The 12,680-nt window shown below is 36.8% G+C and overlaps 1 non-coding gene across 1 annotated transcript; it reads left to right on the top strand.

Annotated features, from left to right (window-relative positions):
• Positions 1-342: 342 nt before the first annotated feature.
• Positions 343-452, top strand: Mir3347b (microRNA mir-3347b). The gene has a single exon (NR_107681.1). It is a non-coding gene; the product is annotated as a microRNA mir-3347b (primary transcript).
• Positions 453-12,680: the final 12,228 nt, after the last annotated feature.

Genomic DNA, 12,680 nt, shown 5'->3' on the forward strand with positions numbered 1-12,680 from the left:
TGGAATTGTAACTTCTCTTTCTAAGTTCGTATTTGGCGTTATGGTAATCGGGTATTCTCTTGTCTCAACTTCTGTTTTAGGAATTTCACTATTACAGATAGGAAGAGGTTTCTCATCGAAGATTACGTCACGAGAGCGGACGAGCGTCGAGTGTTTTCCGTCTGTGATCCAGATACGGTAGCAATCTTCGTCGTACCCGATAAGTCGACCTTTTATCGCCTTTTTGTCGAATTTTCTACGCTTCTGCTTTGGAATATGGACGTATGCGATTGAGCCTATTATTCGGAGATGTTTAATAATAGGTTTCTTTCCATACCAAAGTTCATGCGGAGATTTATCTGAACTTGTGGGACCTGTTCTGTTCAGTATGTATGCGGCGGTATTAATGAGCTCTGCCCATAGCACTTGCGGTAATGGCTCATGAGCGTACATCATTGATCTTGCTATCTCCGTTACGCTTACTCCGTTTTGTTCAGGTGTATACGGGGTGACGAGTCGCTGTGCTATTCCATGTGTGTCTAAAACACTTTTTATGGACGCGTTGTCAAATTCACCGCCGTTGTCACTTAGAAGGCATTTTATGGTGTGTCCGACTGTTTTAGTTTGAGCGATCATCAAAACTAACTTGTCTTTGACCTCGGACTTCTTGCGTATGAAGTACACCATACGATAGCCAGTAAAGTCGTCTTTAAACAGAACGTAGTACTTATAGTTTGAGAAGCTAGGTTGAAACGGGCCGCAAACGTCGGTGTGTACGATTTCTCCGGGCGCGGTAGCTCGGGTTCTTGTACCGAATTTAAGTCCATGCGCCTTTCCAAAGATGCAGCCTTCACAGGTATCTTTATCCATCGGCAGGATTAGACCTAGTTCCCGTTGGATCGTCGCTCTTACGTGTCTTTTATTTTGGTGAGCGAGTCTCTCGTGGTACAGTTGCATCGTTGCTGTAGTTGCAAAGACTTCGGGTGGTTTTTCTGGCAATACGGGTTTTACTTCCAGTCGATATAAGCCACCTTGTTTTTGTCTCTTCCCTATCAAGCATACTTTCCCGTTGACAATGACGTTGCATGCAGTTGTCCTGGATGAAAAGGTGCTATTCGGGACTCGATCGTGAAGTGCGAGTACGGAGAAGAGGTTCTTGCTTATGGCCGGAACGTACCAGACGTCTTGCAGGCTGATGTCGATTTGTTTCCCGTTAACATCTCTGAGCTGTACTGTTCCTTTGCCTTTGGCACGGACTTCATTACCAGCGGCCGTTGTAACAGTGTAGTTCTCATTGAAATGTTCGTAGGTTTGGAAAAGGTCAGCTCTGTTGGTGACGTGGCTTGTTGCGCCATTACCTATGTACCAGTTCTCGTTGTCCCGTGAAACTGTGAAGCTTTCGTTGTCTTCTAAAGACATGAGTAACAAATTAGCGGTCTTTGAAGTAGAAGGCGTTGCTGTCTGGGTCGGATTTTGGCTCTTAGGAGGTCTACCGTCACGGATCTCTAGGATCTCTGGAGCTCTAACCAGACATCACGTACTTTAGTGTACCGCATCACTTTTTGAAGTGTGTCTTCTTGCATATTGGTGGTAAGTATTAGGATAGCGCTGGCATAGTAAGCATAAGGCTTTGAATTTCCAGGTGTCCCAATTTTTTCCATCTAGGAGGCCGATCTGAAGCTTTCCTGTGATACCTTCCATTTTCGTAGTGCGGGTCCGTAACCTGATATGAATTTAAAGTTCTTGGTAGCACAGAGTCCAAACTTTAAATCGCAGAGTGCAGACAGCTACGAAATAATACGGTAACACACTTTTACGAATTAGTATTAGTTACGTCGATGTTTTAGAATTTATTATCGAAATCACAGCTTTCTTATTTTATTTTACTTCACGAAGTGAACGATATTTATCACTTATTCCTATGACAGCTCTTGTCACTGCTTTTATGTATATGTTTTCTTTTCATAAGGAGTTTCTATACTATCAACTCTAATAGAAACCATTTAGGTACTGAAACGATGAAGGGACTAATTTTAAAAAATACTCAATAATATGTTATAAGTTTAATATCAGTAACAATTTGATTTCCAAAATGAATAAAATATGTACAAAAAGTATGTAATAAATATATTGGAGTTTATTGGAGTTTACTCCTTTAGAATCGATTTACATATATAGGCCCGGGGTATGAAAATTATGGGGACCAAAATCGTACTAGCATGTCACACGAAATGCGTTATGCGCCTGATTGGCTCCTGATTGCGTGATGTGTGCGCGCGCCAATCAAAATCGTACTAGCATGTCACACGAAATGCGTTATGCGCCTGATTGGCTCCTGATTGCGTGATGCGTGCGCGCGCCAATCAAAATCGTACTAGCATGTCACACGAAATGCGGATTGGCTCCTGATTGCGTGATGCGTGCGCGCGCCAATCAGGAGCCAACGCGCGGCCGCGTTATTGCAGGTGACGCCGGGCTGCTGCGCCGGCAGTCCGCCACAAAGCCTCGTACTGATCGCGCGTTTCTCTCATTATTGTATTTTCATATATTTGTTAGTCGTTTGTTTTGTGTCTCGTTAATTTGTTAATAATCTGTAGTGTATCGTGTTGTCGTAATATAGAACTATTTCTCGTATTGTTTCGTTTAATTTTTTATATCCAGTAAACTCCAGTCGTGCGTCGGAGCGGACACACACTTTTTTTTTTTTTTTATGTATAACTTATTGTTCCCATACATATTTTCTACAGATTTTTTGACCTTTTGATTCAGATTTATCGAGTTGGAATGTGGCAATACTGATTCGATACTAACCATAGATTATACACTTAACATTTGAGAATTCTAACCACCAAATAACACTTGGGGTTGGGTCCAAAAAGAAAAAATAAAAAAAAAATAAACACATTAAATTTGAGCAAACCATTGTTTGGAAGCTGTTATACACAACGGTGATAATATATTTATTTATTATTTAATTATTCGACTTTAACGTACCTACTATTACGTTGATAAAAGTAAAGTTGCGTTTTGGAAAAATGAAAAAGTGTTTTTTGTGTAGTAAGTGTAGTGCATTTTGATAATATACCTTTTATGTGTCTTTCTATGTTAATGTTTCGGCGCAAAAAATATATAAATACCATGATACTATATTAACTGTGGAATTTACTGATGATTTTGGATAGCACTGAATGTTTGAAGAAAATAACTGTTTTAAAAATAAAATATATTTGTAAAACGAAGACCGTAAGCTAATTTTTTCATTAAACTCCAAAATAATTAAGAATATACCTAGTTATTACATCTAAAAATGTGACAACCAAATAGTATGTACCTATTTCTGACATGTTGCCTTGTTCAGGCAGGTAGAATTTATCAGGTAGAAAGGTTCTCAAACAAAAAATAAAGAAATCATTCTGCTCACTTGAATATAGAGAATTCTTCATTCAATTAACTTCCTATTGTAGGAATAATTTAATAAAACGAACATTGAATTTGTTATTTTTATATCATACTTAGAAAAATAATGATATTTTTTCAATATTTCAAGTATAAATTATTATTTATGAGTAAGAATAAATAAGACAAGTAACAAGATTTAAATTATAAATTAATTAATGAATAGTAAAAAAATGTATGCTCTAATAATAAAAGTAAATTATATAATAATTAGTAATGTCACTGCTTTTTTATAGGCTGATGTAAATAGAATGTTTGGTTGTAATGCAGTATTTGTTATTCTTTACAGATTCAAAGAATGGCTACCTTCAAATGTCGATGAACAAATTTAATAAGTTCCGATGTTGTAAGTCTATTTTTTTTTATACTCTGCCACATAGGTAACACACCAAGTAAATACGGGATGGGCTTCATTATAAAGAAGACACTTAAAACTAATATAGAGTTTTATTGGATTAACAGAACATGTGGCAACATTAAGCCTCCAAGGGCTTATGCTATCCATTATACAAGTATACGCACTGACTGAAAAAGCGAGCGAGGAAGAAATAGAGGAATCCTACTACACCCTCAACAAAGGGATGGAAACAGCATGTAAATGTATAATAATAATGGGCAACTTTAATGCAAAGGTTGGTGCCCCCAAAGAAAATAAATAGCTAAGAGTGCAGCAGTATGGTCATGACAAAAGAAACGATAGAGGTCAGAGACTTGGAGACTATGCACTTGAACATAACCTAACCATCATCAATATGTGCTTCAAGAAAAAGCATAATCGAAGATGGACTTGGCGATCCCCAAATGAACAACACAAAAACGAGACCGATTATATACCATCTAACCAACGACAATATTTTCAAAATTTTTAAGTCATGCATATAAACGTCAGTACCGAGCTTACTTCCTATAAATACAATCGTTACCACGTCTAGTCAATCAAAATGAATATCAAATTATTGATGACGAATGGGGAATTTACCTGGCTATTAATTACCACATTAGTACATCCGACGACATAAATGTTTTTTGGCACAATTTAGATAATAGTGCAGAAGATGATCAAATATTTTATTGCTTCGATCAATAATAGTACTAGATTGCGTTTGAAAACACGAAAACATCTTCATAAAGTTCATTCAGTTTTTCAAAAAGCTTAATAATGTTAACGACTTCAGTTTATTATAAACCTTAATGCTTAAACATAAAGTTTAATTACCATTGCAAAATATATTTATTTGGGTCCTTTCATCAGAGAAAGGATATTATGGAATAAATTAAAATTTCACTTGAAAATAAAAACTCATGAGTACAAAAATATTTATTCTATAATGATACATAAAGACAAATTTATAAGGTTAAAAACATTTTGTTTAAAATTTCGTACTTATTGTATTGTGAAACTAGATGTAGTTCTTGGTATTACATTTCAATGCTCAGAACACAGTAAGTATTGAAAGACGTAGTGTTACAGAATATGTTTGTTTTAGGTTTGTTTTGTATGGTCGCAACTATTTTTGACCGACACAAAAAGTAGTAGATAATATTTATAATTAATAAGTTGTAATTAACGATTCGAAAGATGAGTAATAATGAAAACAACATAAAAAAATTGAAAACACAGACAAAAAATAAATGGGAAAATTATTCGAGAAGTGGCACGGAATAAATGTCACGTGTTTTTGAAAATTTCGTCGGCTCCGGAAGTGTCCCAAAATGTCACCCCACACATAAAATATTTCGTCTTCCCTTGCTGGCCACTTCCAAAGCCTTCCACTTTTTTCCATTGCTTTTATTGTAGCCCCGTTTTCATGTATTTTTGTAATTTTTCCTAATATGACAAACCATTGTAAATTGCAACTACAAATTCCCCTACTTCTTTTCTGATGGGCTCAAAAGCTCTATGACCCTCGCCATCACTGCATAACTCTTCTTCCCCCCCTGACGATGATGGAAGTGGAGGACATTCATCAGAATCAGATGAGGTGTCATCGTCAATTTTTTTTAGTGAAAAGATTTGTCTCACTGTTTTCTTGGTAGGCCTATTTTCTTTAATCTTCCTTTTCATTTCTATCTCCGCTATCTTCGCCAACTTTTTATTTGATTGTTCTTCGATGGCTGCTTTTTCCGGAGTATCGGTTAGGATGCGAGTACGTCTTCGCTTTCTCTCGCGCGACGACTGCGAGCGTGGACCTGCCTTGGGGTAGGGCATGATGTCCTGTGGTGAAAAGTGCATCGGCACTGATCCTCCAAGTAAGGATGGGGAAGCGCGTTCACTCACACTGCTGCTTTGTACGGGCTCCTCAAGTGGAGAAGGGAGAGGGCAGTCCGACGCTATCACACTTCTCTGTGTTGGTTCTTCAAGTTGAGAAGGGGGAGGGCGGTCCGTAACTAACCTGGTCATGAACTCACTCTCCGTGAAAATGTTGGGATTTATGGGCCATATTCCAGCCGCCCTGAAGCCACTAATTATATTGGTAGGTACCATAGCCCTTGGGAAAGCTTCCCCTAACAGTTCCGAAACGTCGTAGATTGTGATTGTTCTCCCGGGGTGTCTCAGCATAAAATTTGATGCTGCCTGAGAATAAAAGGTTTTTAAGGGGCCAAAAACAGTCCTGTCTAATGGCTGCAGCTTGTGGGATGTGTGTGGTGGAATTGTGAGAAGAACGATTCCGTTGTCTTTTGCGTAGTTGAGGGCATCGACAGAACAATGACTCTCGTGATTGTCCATGATGATGAGGTGTTTCCTATCAGCGTTGGGTTGAACATGACGAACAAAATGCTTGAGGAATTTTATAAAACTGTCGCCCGTCATCCATCCACTAGGATGAGTAGTTGCATCGCTGCTAGGAGGGGCATGATTGAGGAACCTATTCTGCCAGTTTTTTCGGGGGAATATCATGTATGGCGGGATGTGGCCCCCGGCAGCGTTGATACAGGCACAAACGGTAACCAGCTCACCTCGTTCGGCCGATGTCATTTTTCCTACTTGTTTGGAACCCTTAACTGCAATAATTTTGCTAAGTTGATAGCTTCATATCTTTCAGGCAATTATTCCGCATTTTACAAAGAGCTGTGTTTATTCTTTTAGATGATGTTTGACCTTGAAAGGTAATTGGAGGTCGACTCCTAACCTGTGAACCTCGTCCTGAGTATGAGTTAAAGAACTTACCTCGTCTCTGTTGGCCTGTAAATATAGAACCAGAGGATGTGCTCTGTTCTCCTACCTGTGTGTCCTTTAACTCTGTATAGTCGCGAGCTGTTAAAATTGTGCTTAATCGACTATTTCTCAGGCCCTCTGTGAAGCGTTTTATCGCTAATTTTTCATTTAATGGTCTTAATATTTGATATGCTTGTTCATTTTCATTGGCCTGTGAAATTGTCAATTTTACAAACATATCTTCTAATTTTTTACCAAACTCGTCAATACTTTGCGAACCCTATCGAGTTTTCATTATTTCTATCTGTAAAGCGGTTGCTGATTGCTTCGTTAAAAGATGTTTTTTCATATCAGCGATAAGTTCCGCACATGATTTATATATTTTAGTACCGAGACGTAGCTTCGCGCTCTCAGACAAACGAGTTTTTAATATAAAGTTAATTAATAACTGGTCATGTTCCTTTGTTATACTCTTGACTATAAAATTTAAAAGAATCTATCAACTTTTTGGTAACTTTCTCATCTCCTGTCATCACAGGTAGAAGAGAAGATGCTGTTTTCATGTCAAACTCAGCCATGGTGTTCAAGTTTCTATTTTTAATAATAAAGTCTAATATTTTTTGATAAAGTTCTTCTATGTTATTACAAACAAATAAAAGCTGTTCTGCTTGTTCTAATTTAAAATCCTTAATTTAAAATCCTTTTTCAATACTATCATCTAAATTTTTACGTAAAATAATATATCGCTTATACAATATCTCTGTTTCACCTAATTTTTGTTCTAACAAACTCTGTTCTTTTTTCTTTCCTCAACTTCACCAATTTAACTTTAATATTATCCAATTCATTATATGAGTCGTCTATTATCAAAGGCGGCAATCTGTACATTTGGACAAAAATTTTTTATTGATATGTCAATACAGATTTATTTGAATATAATCGTCTCCTTCAAAGAATACGGTTCAAAACCTGCATTAAATAATGGTTAATAGTTAACCTGTTATTTATCTAAGATGTCGTTCCGAAGAGTTTTGTGACTGCCAATGGAATACAAAGTCAATAATTCGTTTTTCTGATTTACCAATCATTGTCCAAAAGTCAGATTGCCGCCTTTGATAATAGTCGACTCATATATGTCCCTTATCTCCATTTATTTGTATTTTATAAATTACTATCGAAACGTTTACAACCACATGACCTTAAATATTATTCTAACAATTATACCTAATAAAACACCGAAAAAAAAATTAATAATAATTACTACAAAATAAAAAAGAGTTATTATATTTGACTTGGCCTTTGCACTTTCACTTAAAACTTTTACCGCACTGACACACTAATGTTGCCGCTCGTCGCCAGCTCCTAGACATCCAAGGTCTCCTTCGGGCCTCATCCTCGTCCGTCTCGTCTTCCTCCAGAACGTCTGAACGCCCCTCTGGTTATCTCCTGCCGTATCCATTTAATATGGCATTTCTTATATATTTTATAGCATGCAGCTATTTGTTTATGCTGCGATTTCTCCAAATCTTCTCCAATCGCTTCACGGCTGATTTTGACATCTGGGCCCTCCTGACCACCTCCCTGTCACAATCACACATTAATGTATGTACTTCTAAAGTCGGTGGCTTAAGTACTTGTATTATGGTAAAAGAAGATTGGGCAAAAATATGTGAACGTTGGTCTACCTATCCAACACTAACGCCCTCTGTGGAAATGGGTAGCTAATAAGTCCATAATCAAATTATGGTTAGCGGGTCTAAATGAATTTGAGTTTCGCTCAAATAAAAAAGAAAATGCTTTAAATATAGGCCTTATTTTTATGTTATGTTACGTTATCATTAGTTTTATTTAGTAGTTACGTCAAGAATTATATTGTTTAGGTTAGTAGCAGGCGGTACGAAACCGTCCTGATATCTAGCCCAACATAAATACCATAATATTGATATTACATGTGCACAAGTTCCAACAGTACGACATCCAGTTAAACACATGCAGTAATAATATCTAAATGTATCTCTTCCTTCTTCTATATTTCTGTTAATTGATATATAAGTATAATACTGTTTGGCTCCGGTATGGCGGGACTAAGGCGATAAGAATCAGGTGTTCTTCTTCCAAATGGGAAAAATCTGCAAATTGTGGAAGGTTAACCGCCATATACCCTTGTCTGTTTATGTTTTTGTGTATAACATGTTCTGCCAGATTATTTTCTGAGTTGATTATTTCTTCAATTATTGTTAATATTTGGTCGGCATAGGCATTATCTGTAATTGGCAGATGGAATACATTAAGTAGTGCAGCACCAATGCGAAAGTTCTCAAACATATGATGTACAGACCTATTAAAATTATCGGTTCGCAAAAGCTTAAACTCCGTTTTGAACCTTCCGTTCACAATTTCCACTACCCATCTTGTAAATGTTATAAGGCGTGATTTGTTTGCTTGATCTGTGGAAAGCTACGAACTATTTCTTTCTTTACTGTGTGGCATATGTGCCTCATAGCCGCATGCTTCTACATCTGGTAGAACGTTCCTGAAGCCACGATCCAATATAGACATATCATTCGTGGAGAAAAACCAATGGAATTGACTGTCATCGTCATTCATAATTATGGTGGCATCTGATGTACTTGCTGCGTAAGGGTCAGTTACGTTACTATTCGTTTTTTACCCAAATTGCGTCAACATTTTAAAAGTATTAAGCCCTCCAAATTTTATCGAAATATCACGAGGAACAAAAAACTTTTGAGGTTTACATAACCCTAAGTAAGTACTAAGTACTGAGTACTACTTTCGGCTGTCGTGTGGTCAGTCTGACGAAGGTCCTATGCAAAATAAATGATATACGAAACGAACGTCCTTTTTAATGGCGGCTATAATTCGTTAAAATTACGAAAAACTGAGAACTCTAGAACATATCGGGCTACGATTCTTCTACACATAGATTATTAGATCAACCGCCATTTTGACTGTCATTAGTCACTAGCAAGTTAAAGTACTCTGTGTAGTGTGTAGTCACTACGACCAAAAGCAATAGGGTGAACTGTAACATTATCATTAGGAGTTTGCTGTATTCTTTATATATGAACAACATGGTGCTGCAGCACTGGCCTGATATGTTAATCGAACTATAGAGTCTGTTTTTTTATACTGATTGGAAGAATTAAGTTGCGAGTCAGTGAACAGGGGAACAATACTAATTTGGGTGTTGGTATTATTATTAGATAAAGGAATGCAACCACATTCATTTTGTTTTATTTCCTTGCCCTCATGTCGTTCCCGATTTCGTCTCTTTTTGTTACTAATGAGAGCAATGTTTTATTAATGAGAGCAACGTTTATTCACAGTGGCTCTACGTTTCCGAGCACTACTGCTAGATTTCATGGATCCGTCAGTTTCCATGCCAGCCAGCAATTTCCTGATTGGAAAATGTTATATTATAACCAACCCCAGGGACTTCTCCCAAAAAGTGTAAATACGACTAAAAAAGAAAAGATAAGTCTTAATAAATTTTAATAATAATAAAAAAATCGGGTGTACATAAATCAGGCTTTATTTACAACAGGTGTTCAAGCTGTCTGTCACCAACTCTAATACACGCTCGACATCTTCTAATAAAGGCTCTACTAAGATAAAGTGCACAGCGTCGTTCATTTATTTTTGAAACGGCCTCTTGAACACGGCTGCGTAATTCCTCTAAATTTGAAATTGTTTTCAAATACACTTCTTCCTTTAAACAGCCCCAGTAAAAAAGTCCAGTGGGTTTAAATCCGGGGATCGAGGAGGCCACTATGGGACCTAAACGACCAATCCATTTATTTGGATACGTAGCATTTAAAGAAGTACGGACGTTTGTACCTTAATGTGCAGGGCAGCCACCTTATGGGATTCCCTTACCTCCTCAGGCACTTCTTCCATTAAGTTCGGGAGATCACTTTGCAAAAAATTTAAATAACTATGAGTAGATAAATTTCCCGGCAGTACGAAAGGACCAATAATTATCCCGTTTAATATACCAGTCCAATAATTTACTTTGAACTGGTATTGCGACCTCTCTTCTAGCATTAAATTTGGATTCGAGAGTTGCCAGTAAAGTATCCGTCGTTTTTTAAAGTAGATTCGTCGCTCCATATAGGCGCTCCACATTCACACGAGACATTCACGCGAGAATCTCCGGAGATTCTCAGCGAGAACTGTAGCGAGAACTTATTTAGGTACACACTCTCACAAAGTTCTCAAATAGTTCTCACTACAGTTCTCGCGCTCGATGACGATGGGCGCAGAAGTAACCGCTGCGACAAGTTTATTGTTATGCGCATTCGCATATTATAATTATGCGTATGGTAAAGAGGAAAAAGTTATTAAAAAGAAGATGGTGGATGACAAGTATTCATCGTAATAGAACAAGGTAAGTAATTTTTGAACGACTATGTAGGTTGTTATTTTATAATTTTTGTCTCATGATTATTTAAAAAAAAAACCTTGATCACGTTGATGATTTATTAATGCATAAACCAAAAATGATCAACACTTTATAATAATCATGCTAATGAAATAACTTTCTCTGTTTACAGCCTAACTATGGATCAGGAGTTGCATGAATTAGTCGCCGAACCATCAAAAGAATTTAAAAAGTTTACTCGAATGTCTTCTGTGGATTCTGAATATTTATTGAATAAAGTGTCAACACAGATTTCTAAGCAAAATACTCAATTAAGGGAAGCCATTCCAGCTCGAATACGTCTTGCAGTAACATTACGATACTTGGCCACAGGAGAAGGAGATGACTACCAAAGTCTCTATTTTTTATTTAAAATATCCCCGCAAGTGATTTCGCAGATAATACCAGAAGTTTGTCAAGCCCTAAATGAAGCGTTAAAGGAACATATAAAGGTATGTGTGAATGGCTGTTGCCACCTGTAAAAAAATACAATATGACATTTTATGATTTTTTATTTAAAAAAAACACTTATTAAGTATTACAACAATTTTTAAATGATACAAGTTAAATTTTACCAACGGATGCGGAGTTACTTACTTCTGTTAATCTTATTATTATATCAACAATTTTCAGTAATTTTTCAATTTCTTTATTCCTCTCCTTTAACTTATCTACTTGTTCCACATCCATCGGAATGTCAGCATGAGTCATTGATGTAGATGTGGTAGCCATTTCTTTCTTTTCTGGTTCCTAAAGTTTTTAATTATAACAAACTATCTGTTTCTGCCTGGAGTTGATTTCTTCAGGGCGGTTTCTAGGGTTGTGAACTTCTTTTCTAAGAAGTTTAGAAATTCGTTTAGAACTGGAAGGTCTTTAGAGTTTTTTAATGTATTGAGGTAATCATCATATGTTTCCAAATCTAATCTCTGACCTAAAATATGTACTATCATCAGATCCCAGGATGTTATGTCAACTCCAAGATTTCTTATTCCATATAGCGCTTCCCGCGTACTATCATGCATTGTTTTGATGTGAAATAGTGACTTGTGTTGTTTATTAGGAATATTCAACATAATGGTCATGTAGGACGAAAATATGCGGTATTTATTGTCATAACGATTAGTCAAGATTTCTCAACTCACCAGGTAATTATCAGAACTAATTTGCAAATGTTGGATAAGTCTCTTAGCTTCTCCTCGCACCTTACTTTTTAAAGGTTGCATTTTTGGGCTTTTGACATGGATGGATTTTTATGAATCGCTTCGTTGAACAAATCTCGAAACGATACCCACTTCTCGTAGTTTACACTAAATACCGGAGTGTCAAGCTGAGGAGTGGTGTTATCTCTATGGGTGACAGACCACATACCTGTGTTGATTGCTTTCTTTAAGTTATAAAATTGTTTTTCATATCTGTCAAACATCATACTGTATGTTTCATTATCTCCACACAACTCGGTCTCAATTTCCCAATGCAAAGAATCTATTGCTATCCATCTTGATTGCAAAGTCTTTAATGCATCTTTAAATTCCCATTTTTCCGTAATAGCTTCCACGTGGATGTTTGATGTGGGTCGCAAAAACGCCTTAAAATTCGCGTATTGGCACCTCAATAAATCGTCTATTTTACTATTTGTACCAGTGGTCT

This window comes from Bombyx mori, chromosome 20 (assembly GCF_030269925.1).
Source record: "Bombyx mori chromosome 20, ASM3026992v2".
In the NCBI taxonomy this organism is placed as follows: domain Eukaryota; kingdom Metazoa; phylum Arthropoda; class Insecta; order Lepidoptera; family Bombycidae; genus Bombyx; species Bombyx mori.